At 50.8% G+C, this 10,554-nt stretch overlaps 1 long non-coding RNA gene across 1 annotated transcript; it reads left to right on the plus strand.

Moving 5' to 3' along the window:
- The first annotated feature begins 2,585 nt into the window (after positions 1–2,585).
- LOC129672404 (uncharacterized) lies at positions 2,586–5,543 on the plus strand. Its single transcript, XR_008719492.1, has 3 exons — positions 2,586–2,773; positions 3,191–3,270; positions 5,230–5,543. It is a non-coding gene; the product is annotated as an uncharacterized LOC129672404 (long non-coding RNA).
- Positions 5,544–10,554: the final 5,011 nt, after the last annotated feature.

Consider the following 10,554-nt stretch of genomic DNA (forward strand, 5'->3'; position numbering starts at 1 on the left):
ACACACACACACACACACACGTGCATGCGCACACACGCCCAGGGCTGCACAGTGCATTTGGTACCTTTAATTTTCTAAGCATAATGTCTTAGGAAGACAGAGTGCGGTAGTGTACCGGAATCTGCCTCTCTGTCGCAGGGCTGCCTGGGAGTTTTGTTTACTGCTGACCAGGCTGACCAGTGTCACGGAGAACTGGACCCTGAAGCTCGGCAGCCACCGGGCTGAGAATGCCTATGTGTCGATCTGGTCATGACTGGGAGGCCAGGGCAGATGGGTCCGTCTCTGCCTCCCACCTGCCAGGCCTTTTCCTGTGCGTGTCCCAGAGGAAGGCTGGGCAGATAGGTCTTCCTCCACAGTCTTTAGAGAATGAAATGCTCTCTAGCCCCAGACTGAAATCAGCCTTCCCAGACCGGAGGCACTTTATTTTATGACCCTGCCAGGCTGCTCGCTATCCCAGAATGCCCTCCCGATTCCCTCATTAACCGGCCTCTGTGCCCTAGCTTCCCTCAGTAGCTTGGACTGGTCTTTCCGACAAGACCGTGCGTAGGTTCATCTGCATTTTGCATCCTGTAATCAGGAGTCTGACCTTGTGGCAAGCTTGGCTGTTGGCAATTTTTGTGCTCTAAGCATCTAGTATTCTTTGGGGGTTGTGTAAGTCAGCTGTTAGCAGGGGTCCACAGTTCCCTGTTCATCTGCACCTGGACCCAACCTGGCTCAAGACACCTTTGAAAATGAACCATCAGGGCCTGGAGAAACAGTTTGGGGTTAAAGCTGCTCTTCCAGAGGACCTGGCTCAAGCCCCAGCATCCACATGGCAACTCACAGTTGTCCCCTCCCCCTCCTGGCTTCCACAGTCATCATCAGGCTTGCAGTGGTACACAGACACACACTCACATACAGGCAAAAGACCCATACACATAAAAAAAAGAACCACCAGATTTTACTTCTCACACTCCCTTCTCCTGCAGCAGAAGGGGTGCTTTTTAGAGAGCGTGTGAGTCCCCCACCAATAACCCAGCCTCTGTACTGTCCATCTCCATGGAAAACACAATGGCCCTAATGTCTGCAGATAGCCAACTTCTCAGCCCACACTGCCCAGTGTGGCCTCTATGCCCAGACAGTCATTTAAATGGAAACTAAATGCAGTAATACAATATGAAAAACTTGTGAGAATTCTGGGGGTTTTTTTTTTGGTTTCTTTAAAAAACATAGAAACATGAGAACATGGTTTTGCTTTAATCCCGGTGTGGGGTTGAGGGGCTGCTTCGGAAGGTTGGCAGCAGCTGACCGTGATTTGCCTCGTGCTCTAGCAGAAGCGTGGTTTCCCCAGCTGAAGCGTGGTTTCCCCAGCTGCAGATCACTTCTGTGGTTGTGTGACATTTGGAATTCCAGGAACTTTTCAGAGGGCTCATAAATGCTAGAGCCCCAGTTGGCAGTGTGGGAGGTTGGCAGTCGTTTAGAGAGGTTGATTTTGGTTTGTTAGTGGCCATGGTCAAAGAAGAAGCTCAAGGGAAGAAATTAACTTCAGGGATTTTCCTAATTCCTCTCTCCCCAGTTTTCTTCTATCTGGTGTTAGGGGGTGAAACAAGGGTAAGAAAAAAGAAGAACCCACAAAGTAGCAAAGTCCAGCTACAAGCTGGTCCCTGGGGTTGGTTTGTATTCTAACTCTTGTTAGTGTCTCTTGAACAAAAAGAGAATGTTTTCATCTCGGGAAGTTCCACTGGGTCCATCCGTAAACCTCTTCCTAGTAACTTCTGCCCCTCCGATATTGGACTGTCTGTTTTCTGACCCCCAATTATCTGTTAACCCTTCCTTCCCGCTCCCCTTCTCTTGGATTTCAGGATTTCTTCTACAGAGCACACTCAAGGGCTCAGGAAGCAGTTTGGCTGCTCATGTCTGTGGAGCGTTCAGGAAGCCTTCTATCTCTAGCTCTGCATGAGCCAGGGGCAGGCTGTAATCCAGGCACCCAGGAGTGGAAGCAGGAGGGTCAGAGGAAATTCAGGGCCATCCTCCACTACAGAGTGGGTTTGGAGACAGCCTATGCTATATGAGATCCTGTCTTAAAACAAAGCAGCAACAAAACTCTGCTCCCAGTCTCCATCTACATTAAAGCCCCACTTCAGTTACAAGAGGTATGGCTAGAAACAAATCCACAGATTTGAGGTGGTGGGGGCTTCCTTAATTTTGCAGTGTAAGCTGTCTGGGCTTCGGTAGAAATGGCGGTGAGCTCGCAGTTCCTAGCAGCTTCAGGAATGGCGCTGTAATAAACCCTTGCTGGGAGCTGGCTTCTGCTCTGTGCCAAACAACCAGAGGTAAAGTTGGGCAGCAGGTTTTGCTCCCGCAACAGAACACTACATGAACACCTAGCCCCGAGTGACAGAGAAAAGCCTGCCGTCCAAAGAGGGCTGTTAATCTGCCATCACTGTGGGCTTCCAGATCTACCATCATCTTGACATCTCCCTCTGACTTTTGGAGCCCTTATTCATCTCTAAGCAAATAGCACACACCCGCCGATTCAAAGCAGATTAAAAATCCGGCACACCCGGAGGTGACGGTGTGAAGGTCTCTGGAAGAGAAAGAGTAAGAGTGTCTGTGCGTTCTTTCCTCCAGATGGACCAGAAACAAAGATCTCAGGACAGACACTTTATGTGGGGAGGGTCATTCAAGGAAACCCCAGTGCAGAAAGAGAAGAGAAGGCAGCCAGTCAGCAGCAAGGGACCACTACCAGCAGCAGTCGCGTGGCCAGTCAGCCCAGAGCCTCCAGGAGACTGCGGTGGGTGTGAGCTGCTACACGGAGCTGATGGTTTTCTTCCAACTAAAGCTTCTCTTTGGACAGCTAGTACCTGGGGTACCCTTAGGGATGGGTGAGCTGGGTGGGAAGGGGTGAGCTGGGGAGGGATGGGTGAGATTGGAGGGGTGAGGTAAGATGAAGTTGGATGTGATAAGATGATACTGAATGGGTTGGGATTAAATGGTTGAATGTGATAGGAAGTGGGATTGATGGAGTTGGGGGTGGTGAGGTTAGTTAGGGCGTTGGGGTAGGATGGGATGGGAAAGATGGCCTCCTACAACCCGAGAGCAATGTTTTTAGACATCACAGAGCTCTGCCCCCAGGTTCAGGCAAATCATCTCCAGGATGTCCCCCACACCAGGGGACCAGCTTGGAGAAGCTCATCAAGTCTCTTAACAGGAGTAGGATTGAGTAAGACCCATCTCAGATGCCTCCCTACGCCTCACAACCAGGACAGTGTTCCACAGAAGAGAACACAGGTAAGTTGTTTGTTTGGAGTTTGTCTTCAACCAATATCTTCACACACACACACACACACCACATATGGGGAGAGAGAGGAAAACAAAGCTGAAAACAGAGGACGGGCAGTTGGAGTTGAGGGAAAAGGAAGACAGACAGGCTGCTGTGAGGGAAGGAGCGGCCTGGACAGCCTGGACGGCCTTAGTTTCCCATCGGTCACTGTAGGAATTTGCACCAGTTTGCCCTGCTCCTGCCCCGAGAACAGAGCCCACCTCACAGGCGCTCACGGCGAGGGATCAGCGTGTGGGAGAGTGAGGGTAGTCCTTCCACACTGTGACAGGGTTGGGGCTCTGAGACACCAGTCTTTGGCACTTGCCAGGGCCACCCTCTCAGGTCTTCCCGAAGTGTGGAGTGGGCCAGACAGGTGCTCACACTGTTGATGGCCTGCCCGTGGCTGTGCTTCAGTCGCAGGCCGGCTCCAGCTGGCTGGCTTTCTTCTGGAGGTCCTTGGGTGGGGAGGTGTGGATCGTGGCCTTGGAAGGCTCTGACACAAGATTTGTGAAAATAGAGCTGCTTTCCGCAGCGACTACCGAGGGGTACAGCAATCCTGAAGAGCCCCAGTGTGGTGCCTTACCCTGTGGGAATGAGAGCAACGCCCAGGCCTTCGGTCCCACATGTGGCCGGATCCACCTGAACTTCAGCCATTGCCTGGCTGAGATCCTAACTACTCCAGACCGTCTATGGGGGTGAGGGGTGCAGGTTCAGGAACAGGGAAGCACACCCTTCCCGGAAGTGCCCCCGCAACCAGCCTTCCAGCCTACGGGCTTTGTGACGGCAGAGGAGGGACCGGGGCAGCTCCACCTTCTCTGCTGCCCCGATGGAACTGACAAAACACCACCACCGAAGGTAACTTCAGGAGGTGGCTTTTGATTACAGTTCCGGAGGTTCAGAGTCCATGGCGGTGGGGAAGGCAATGGCAGCGGGCAGCAGGGTCACCGGCCCCTATCCAGGGACCTGAGAGCGATGAGGGAAACAGGGTGGGTGTGGCACAACTCCAGTAGAAGGCGGTGGCTCAGAGACCAGGAGAGGAGGATGAGGGGTGAGCAGTATGCGCGCATGCTCTAGTTCAAGGGAAACACCTGTTGCAGGACTCCGAAAAGGAAGCCAAATGAATATTAATTGGAGGTGAGAGGTGGGGCGCCCATTTGGGAGACAATATTTGTGATTAGGGTGTGTTTCCTTGTGGGCGATTTCCGTGTTTCACTCACGCGGTGTGGAGGAGCCAGCTCAGACTGGCCAGTGCCCAGTTCCGGGAGGGTAGTGTGAATGACTGTGAATGCAAACAGGAGCCATGCCAGCTGGGGGCATGCAAATTAGCGTCATGCAAATAAGGCTCTTCCTTGTCAAAGATCTTATCCCGGGGTGGTGGGCTGCGGCTCTGTGCTGTCAGGGGTGAGCAGCGTGGGGTTCTGGGCCAGGCTAACGGAGGGCTGGCTCCACTTGCCGCTCTCTCATGAGCGACCTTCTGAACACAAGACCTCCCTTTGTGAAGGCATTCTGGGGCCGAGACAGGAAAGCTTGCATAGTGGGAGGGTCACACAGACAGGTTAGTGAAGCCAGGAGGTCTGCCTCAGTTGTCCCTGTGGACCTTGTGTCTAGCTCTGAGGAGAGGTCACAGGTGACGTCTTGGGGATGTGTTTGCTAATTGGTGCTACATAACAAGTCACCGCAAATCCAGGGCTTGAAACAAGAACCACTCATTTCTGTCCTAGTTTGGGTTACCATTGCAGGACCAAGGCAAGTAGAGGAGAAAAAGTGCGCTGGTCTGAGTGACAGCAACCCCCGTAGGCTCACAGGGCATGGCACTGGGAGGAGGCGTAGCCTTGTTGGAGGAAGTGTGTCACTGGGAATGGGCTTTGAGGTTTCAGTTGCTCAAGCCAGGCCCAGTGTCTCTCTCTTCCTGCTGCCTGCGGATCCAGGTGTGGAACTCAGCTCCCTCTCCAGCACATGTCTGTCTGCGTGCTGCCATGCTTCCCCTGTGATGATAGAACTCAAACGGAAGGAGCCTGGAGGCAGGAGCTGACACAGGGGCAGTGGAGGGTGCTGTTTACTGACCTGCTGCTGGTGGCCTGTTGCCTGCCTTCTCACAGAACCCAGGACTGCCACTGTGTGGTGGCCCCACCCACAAGGGGCCGGGCCCTTTCCGATGAATCACTAAGGAAATGCTCTTCAAGCTTGCACACAGCCCAACCTCAACTGGTGTTTCTTCTCTCACATGACCCCTCGCCAGATAAAAACCTCTGTATTAGTTACTTTTTCCTGTGATAAAACATCTGACAACATAAACTTGAGATGTGGGTTTATTTGATCATGGTTTAGGGGATGGAGTTGGGGGAAGATTGGGTCAAGGGTGGCTCCAGCTGTGGCAGGCGTGTGAGGTTGGTCACAGTGCCTTTGCCTTCTGGAAACAGAGATGAGCGCTGGTGCTCAGCTCACTTGCTTCAGCCCCTGACTCACAGTTGACACTGCCCGCACTCAGGGTGGGTGTTCTACCTCAGCATCTCAGGTACCGCCTTCACCAACACACCCAGAAGTGTGTCTCCTCGGTGATGATGCCGACGGTCAAGATCAACCATCGTGGCTGAATTAATCCCAGCACTCAGGTGCATCTCTGGGGGTTCGCGGCCAGCCTGGACTGCATAGACAGCTCCAGGCCAGCCAGGGCTGCAAATGAAATCCGGTCTCAAAAGAAAAGAGGGAGGGAGGGAGGGAGAGAGAGAGAGAGAGAGAGAGAGAGAGAGAGAGAGAGAGAGAAAACAAAAACAAAAACAAAAAATGGCCAGTCCTCCCAGAATCTCGAGGTGGGTCCACCCTGGGTGACCGGATAGCAGCTCTTTCCGAGTGAGGCCAGAAGGAGACTTCGCTGGAAGAGCCCCCTTAGACATAGTTTTTTCTGATCCTTTCTCAACCACATCATGCCGCTACTAGAACTAGAGAGCGAAGGCTGCAGTAGTCGCCCTTCCAGGCGAAAGGTCCTGGTGGGGCTGTGAGAACACGCTTGTATTGTAAATCCAAGGTCATGTGTCTGTCACTTTGTCAGTGAGCGAAGTCACACTGTTTGCACAAGTCTACCCAACCAAGACATGTTTACCCAGGATGAGGTGACGAGGGCTCTGGTGGCCACTCCCTATTGGCGCCTCTGTTCTCGGCATTTCCTACGGGCTACTTCTCCGGCCACCTGTACCAGCAGGACTCCGCATCAGACAAAGCCTCCACAGCTGCTGTTTTCAGAACACACTCGCGGGCAGGCAGGGTGGCGCATTCCTTTAATTCCAGCACTTGGGAGGCAGATGGATCTCTGTGAGCGTGAGTTGGACCAGCCAGGGCTACACAGAGAAACCCTGTCACACCCTAACAAAAGACAGAAAACACACCCGAGTAGCTGCAGGGACTCGCCCTTGCCTGTGTTTGTTACTGTTTGCTAGTGTAGGTACGGTGGAACAAAGAACACGTTCTAGCTGATTCATCCCAGATTAATGGTTACTTTTGCCTCCTGATGACCTTATTGCTTGTAGGCTTCAGCCAGAAAACGTTTTAGAGTAAATGGAACCACTGTGTATTTACTATTCTTCGTCTTCATTTGTTTCTTTCCATTAAGTTGGAGGATGGCAATTCCCTAAAGATAGGACGTTTTGAAAATAAAGCTTAAAGCAGACAATTTGCTGCCTCAAACTCTGGTTAGTTGTGTTCAAATAGGGGTAGAACACACACACACTGGGTGTTTCTGTTAGTTACAGGCATCTATTGTAAAAATTCAGAAAACAATTGTTTGTGCGAATTTCTGCACTCCCAACCTGTCCCCCTCACACTGGAGTTACAGGTGTGTGTTTCCCAGGCTTCGTGAGAGCTAAGGACTCAAACCCAGGTCTTCACGATTGCACCCCAAGCACTTTCCCTATGGAGTCGCCTCTCTGGCCCCCATAAAAAGTCTTTACTATGTGGTGGAAACAGCACGAATTTTGGAGTCGTGTGGACCTTACTCCAAATCCTGTTTTGTGACCTTGGGTGAGCACGCCACTTCTGAATCTGCTTTTCCCCCAGTGCCCCTCTGACCCTCATGTCATAAAGCGTCATGAAAATCTGGCCCTCACTGGAGCTCACCCTTATTCCACCTTCAGGCAGCCGATTTGTTCAGATCCACCATTTGAAAATGGTGGTCAAGATTTATCAATGAAATTTTCTCCACCCCCACATCTGTGGAAAAGGCAATTGGATTTCGTTCTTTTTGTTTAGATGAGGCCTCAGAGCAATATTCTGGAAGTCCTCCAAGTAGCATGGACCATATCTTTTCCATTCAGTACAGAGACAGCATCCAGATCTACACATTTAATCCGCCATTGTGCCTGTTGATGGATGCCACCTATTGTACTTGAAATGAAGGGAAGGTTTGTGCCAGAGAGGCTGGCGCTTACAGGATAAATCACCTTGGCACTGGAGGGATTTCTGCGGGGGAGGCACTAGCGACCACAGTCGGCTTTGGTGCCCATCCCAGAAAGTGAGGCTGAGACACAGGCCTGCGTGCTCAGCTCCAAACTGCCACCGGCTCAGTGCTGTGGGCACACTTCCTGCTGGCCAGCAGAGACAAGACAGCTGCTCGCAGCAGCACCCCAGGGCCTGGCCTGTCGGAGGAACTTGTTTAGAAGGGATTTAGCCCACGGAGGGGAGGAGGGGAGCATGGGCACAGCTGCTGCTGTGGGCAGGGCCCCAGACAATGAAAGGGGTCGGAAGGGGGACCGAAATCACCGTGCTGGCCTTCCAAGAGTTGGTAGCGACAGGTGACAGGCCTCTGCGGGGGTTCTGCACACCACCCCCAGGCTCGCAGCCAAGGAGGAAGAATAAGGAGAAAGAGCACCTGCCTCCCATGTTGCTGGGGACAGCTACAGCGTGGCTAGCCTAGCCACACACAGCGGGGGCAGGACAGGGCTCTCTCTTCCCCAAGGCAGGAGCGGGAGGCCCCCGGGCAAGGCAGGGTCCTGCAGCCTGGTAATTCATCTGATCATGTCCGGGCACTGTCTAGGTGTGCGAGCTTCAATAGGTTGTTGTGGTTGTTTTGCTTTCGTCACCTGACACAAACCTAGACACACCAGCCTCCATCCAGGAAGTGCCTCCTTCAGACTGAGGTGGGTGGGCCCAGCCCCTGCGGGGTGGAGCAGTCACTGGTCAGGTGGGCCTGCACCAGGTAGCTGTGTAGGAAAGGTGGCTGAGCAAGCCATAGAGAACAAGCCAGGGCATGGCGGCTTCTGCTCAGCTCCCACCTCAGCTGCTCGGGTAAGCTGGGAGGGGTGAGTTACCTCATCTTACAAGGGCACTGTGACAGACAGCCCATGAAGGAGGTGTTTATTTGGGCTCACATTTCCCAGTCCTGGGAGACAAGGTGTCACCTGCCCTCACGCGCTCGAGTTTGGCGGCTAGTGTTTTCAGATTCGTGGTCACTAAGACTGAAGCTAGGTAAATCACAAATAATAACAATGTTAGAAACATCCATCTGTGCTTTGAGAACGCAGGGCGTGGTCTGATTTCACCGGCATTCTAGAGAAGGCTAGGAGTGCGCACAACCTGGGTGTCATTTAAATTAAATTTTAAATAACAAGACTCATTGAAGCAAACTCCTGGGATTTGTTTATTCTCAGTATTACGCACATTTTAATCTGGAGTTCACTTAAAAACAGAGAATGTGTGACTGTGGGAGGTGGCTATCACTGTCTCATGAATAATAACTCTCCTGGCTCCACAGGTTGCCCAAACACATCATTCTTAAATATTTAATTTAAACTCAGGCTGTTTATAGATAATTATACACGGAAACAAGACAGAAGGGAGCTTGTCATTAAAAAATGATGGCCTTTTCAGTGACATCATTGAATACTTTAAATTTTAATGCCACATGTCGCAATAGTATCTAATAAAACAAAAGTAGGATAATCTGTTCAAATCAGGAGTGCATAAGTGTCTGTACTAATTGCTTTGTTTTTACATTATTGAATCAAAGCCCTCACTTTATTAATAAGAACAAAAGCATAAAATATTAATATGAATTGCATTTGATAAAATGACACTGATTGAATCATCTTAAAACTTAAAAATAAAATCAACTTAAAAAAAAAAAAAGCCTAGCACCAGGCATGATAGGCTATGCCTGCAATCCCAGCACTCAGGAGGCTAATGCAGAAAGACTACAAGTTCAAGGCCAGCCTGGGTTACAGAAAAACTGTCTCAAAAAACAAACAAATGAGAAATCAGATTTACCACATACGGATGTTATGGCCTGGCCTATATGAGGGGCTTTATCTAAAACTCTGTACCTTTATAGCCAAGTATGGTGGCACATACCTTTAATCTCAGCATTCAGGGGATGTGGAAACAGGTGGGTTTCTGTGAGTTTGAGATGAGCCTGGTCTATATAGTGCATTCCTGAACAGCCAGAGCTACATAAGAGAAACCCTGTCTCAAAAACAAAAGAAAACAAACAAACAAACCAAAACAAGGGTCTGGAGATGGCTCAGTGGTTAAGAACACTGGCTGCTCTTCCACACAGCAGCTCACATTTGTCCATAACTCCATTTCCAGGGGTGCTGACACCCCCCACAAACATACATGCAGGCAAAATATCAGTGTACACAAAATAAAATGAAAACAAACCAAAAATAAATGTTATTTAAAAAATCTCTACTGCTTTCTTAAAAATGTCAGAAATGCAAGTATTCATTGACCTAGATCCAGAGGGCTACATCCGGGCAGCCTAGATTTTGCACACATTATTTGTAAGTAGAGGAATTAAAAATAACCCAGAAAGAAAATGTCATTTATCACCATGACATATTCCTGCAGGGAAGCACCACTCCCCCACAGGGATGGGAGAAGAGAAAGAACAGTCACGTCCTCACATCGTCCCTCAGATGACGTGGCCACCTGGTATCTTGTCCCCAGGACAGGAGAAATGGGAAAAATGAGTGAGAACGTAAAGGAGGGGACCTTTGCTCCCAGGGTGCCGCCAAGCATAGGTAAATGATTGCTGGTGTTGGTCATTTGCTTGGATGAAGAGGCAAGCAGAACAAGGGACTGGAGAAATGGCTCAGCAGCCAGGGGCACTTCCTGCACTAGAAGGGCACCTGAGTTCATGCCCCGGGGCCCACGCTAGACACATCCCACACATGTACATTGCATGCATTGGTCATCTCCATACCTGCTGAATAGGACTCTCCTCCGAGCCAAACTGCCGCCATCTTCGTCAGGTTAGCTGTGTC

Source organism: Psammomys obesus, unplaced genomic scaffold (genome assembly GCF_907164565.1).
Source record: "Psammomys obesus unplaced genomic scaffold, mPsaObe1.curated_primary_1811, whole genome shotgun sequence".
NCBI lineage: Eukaryota > Metazoa > Chordata > Mammalia > Rodentia > Muridae > Psammomys > Psammomys obesus.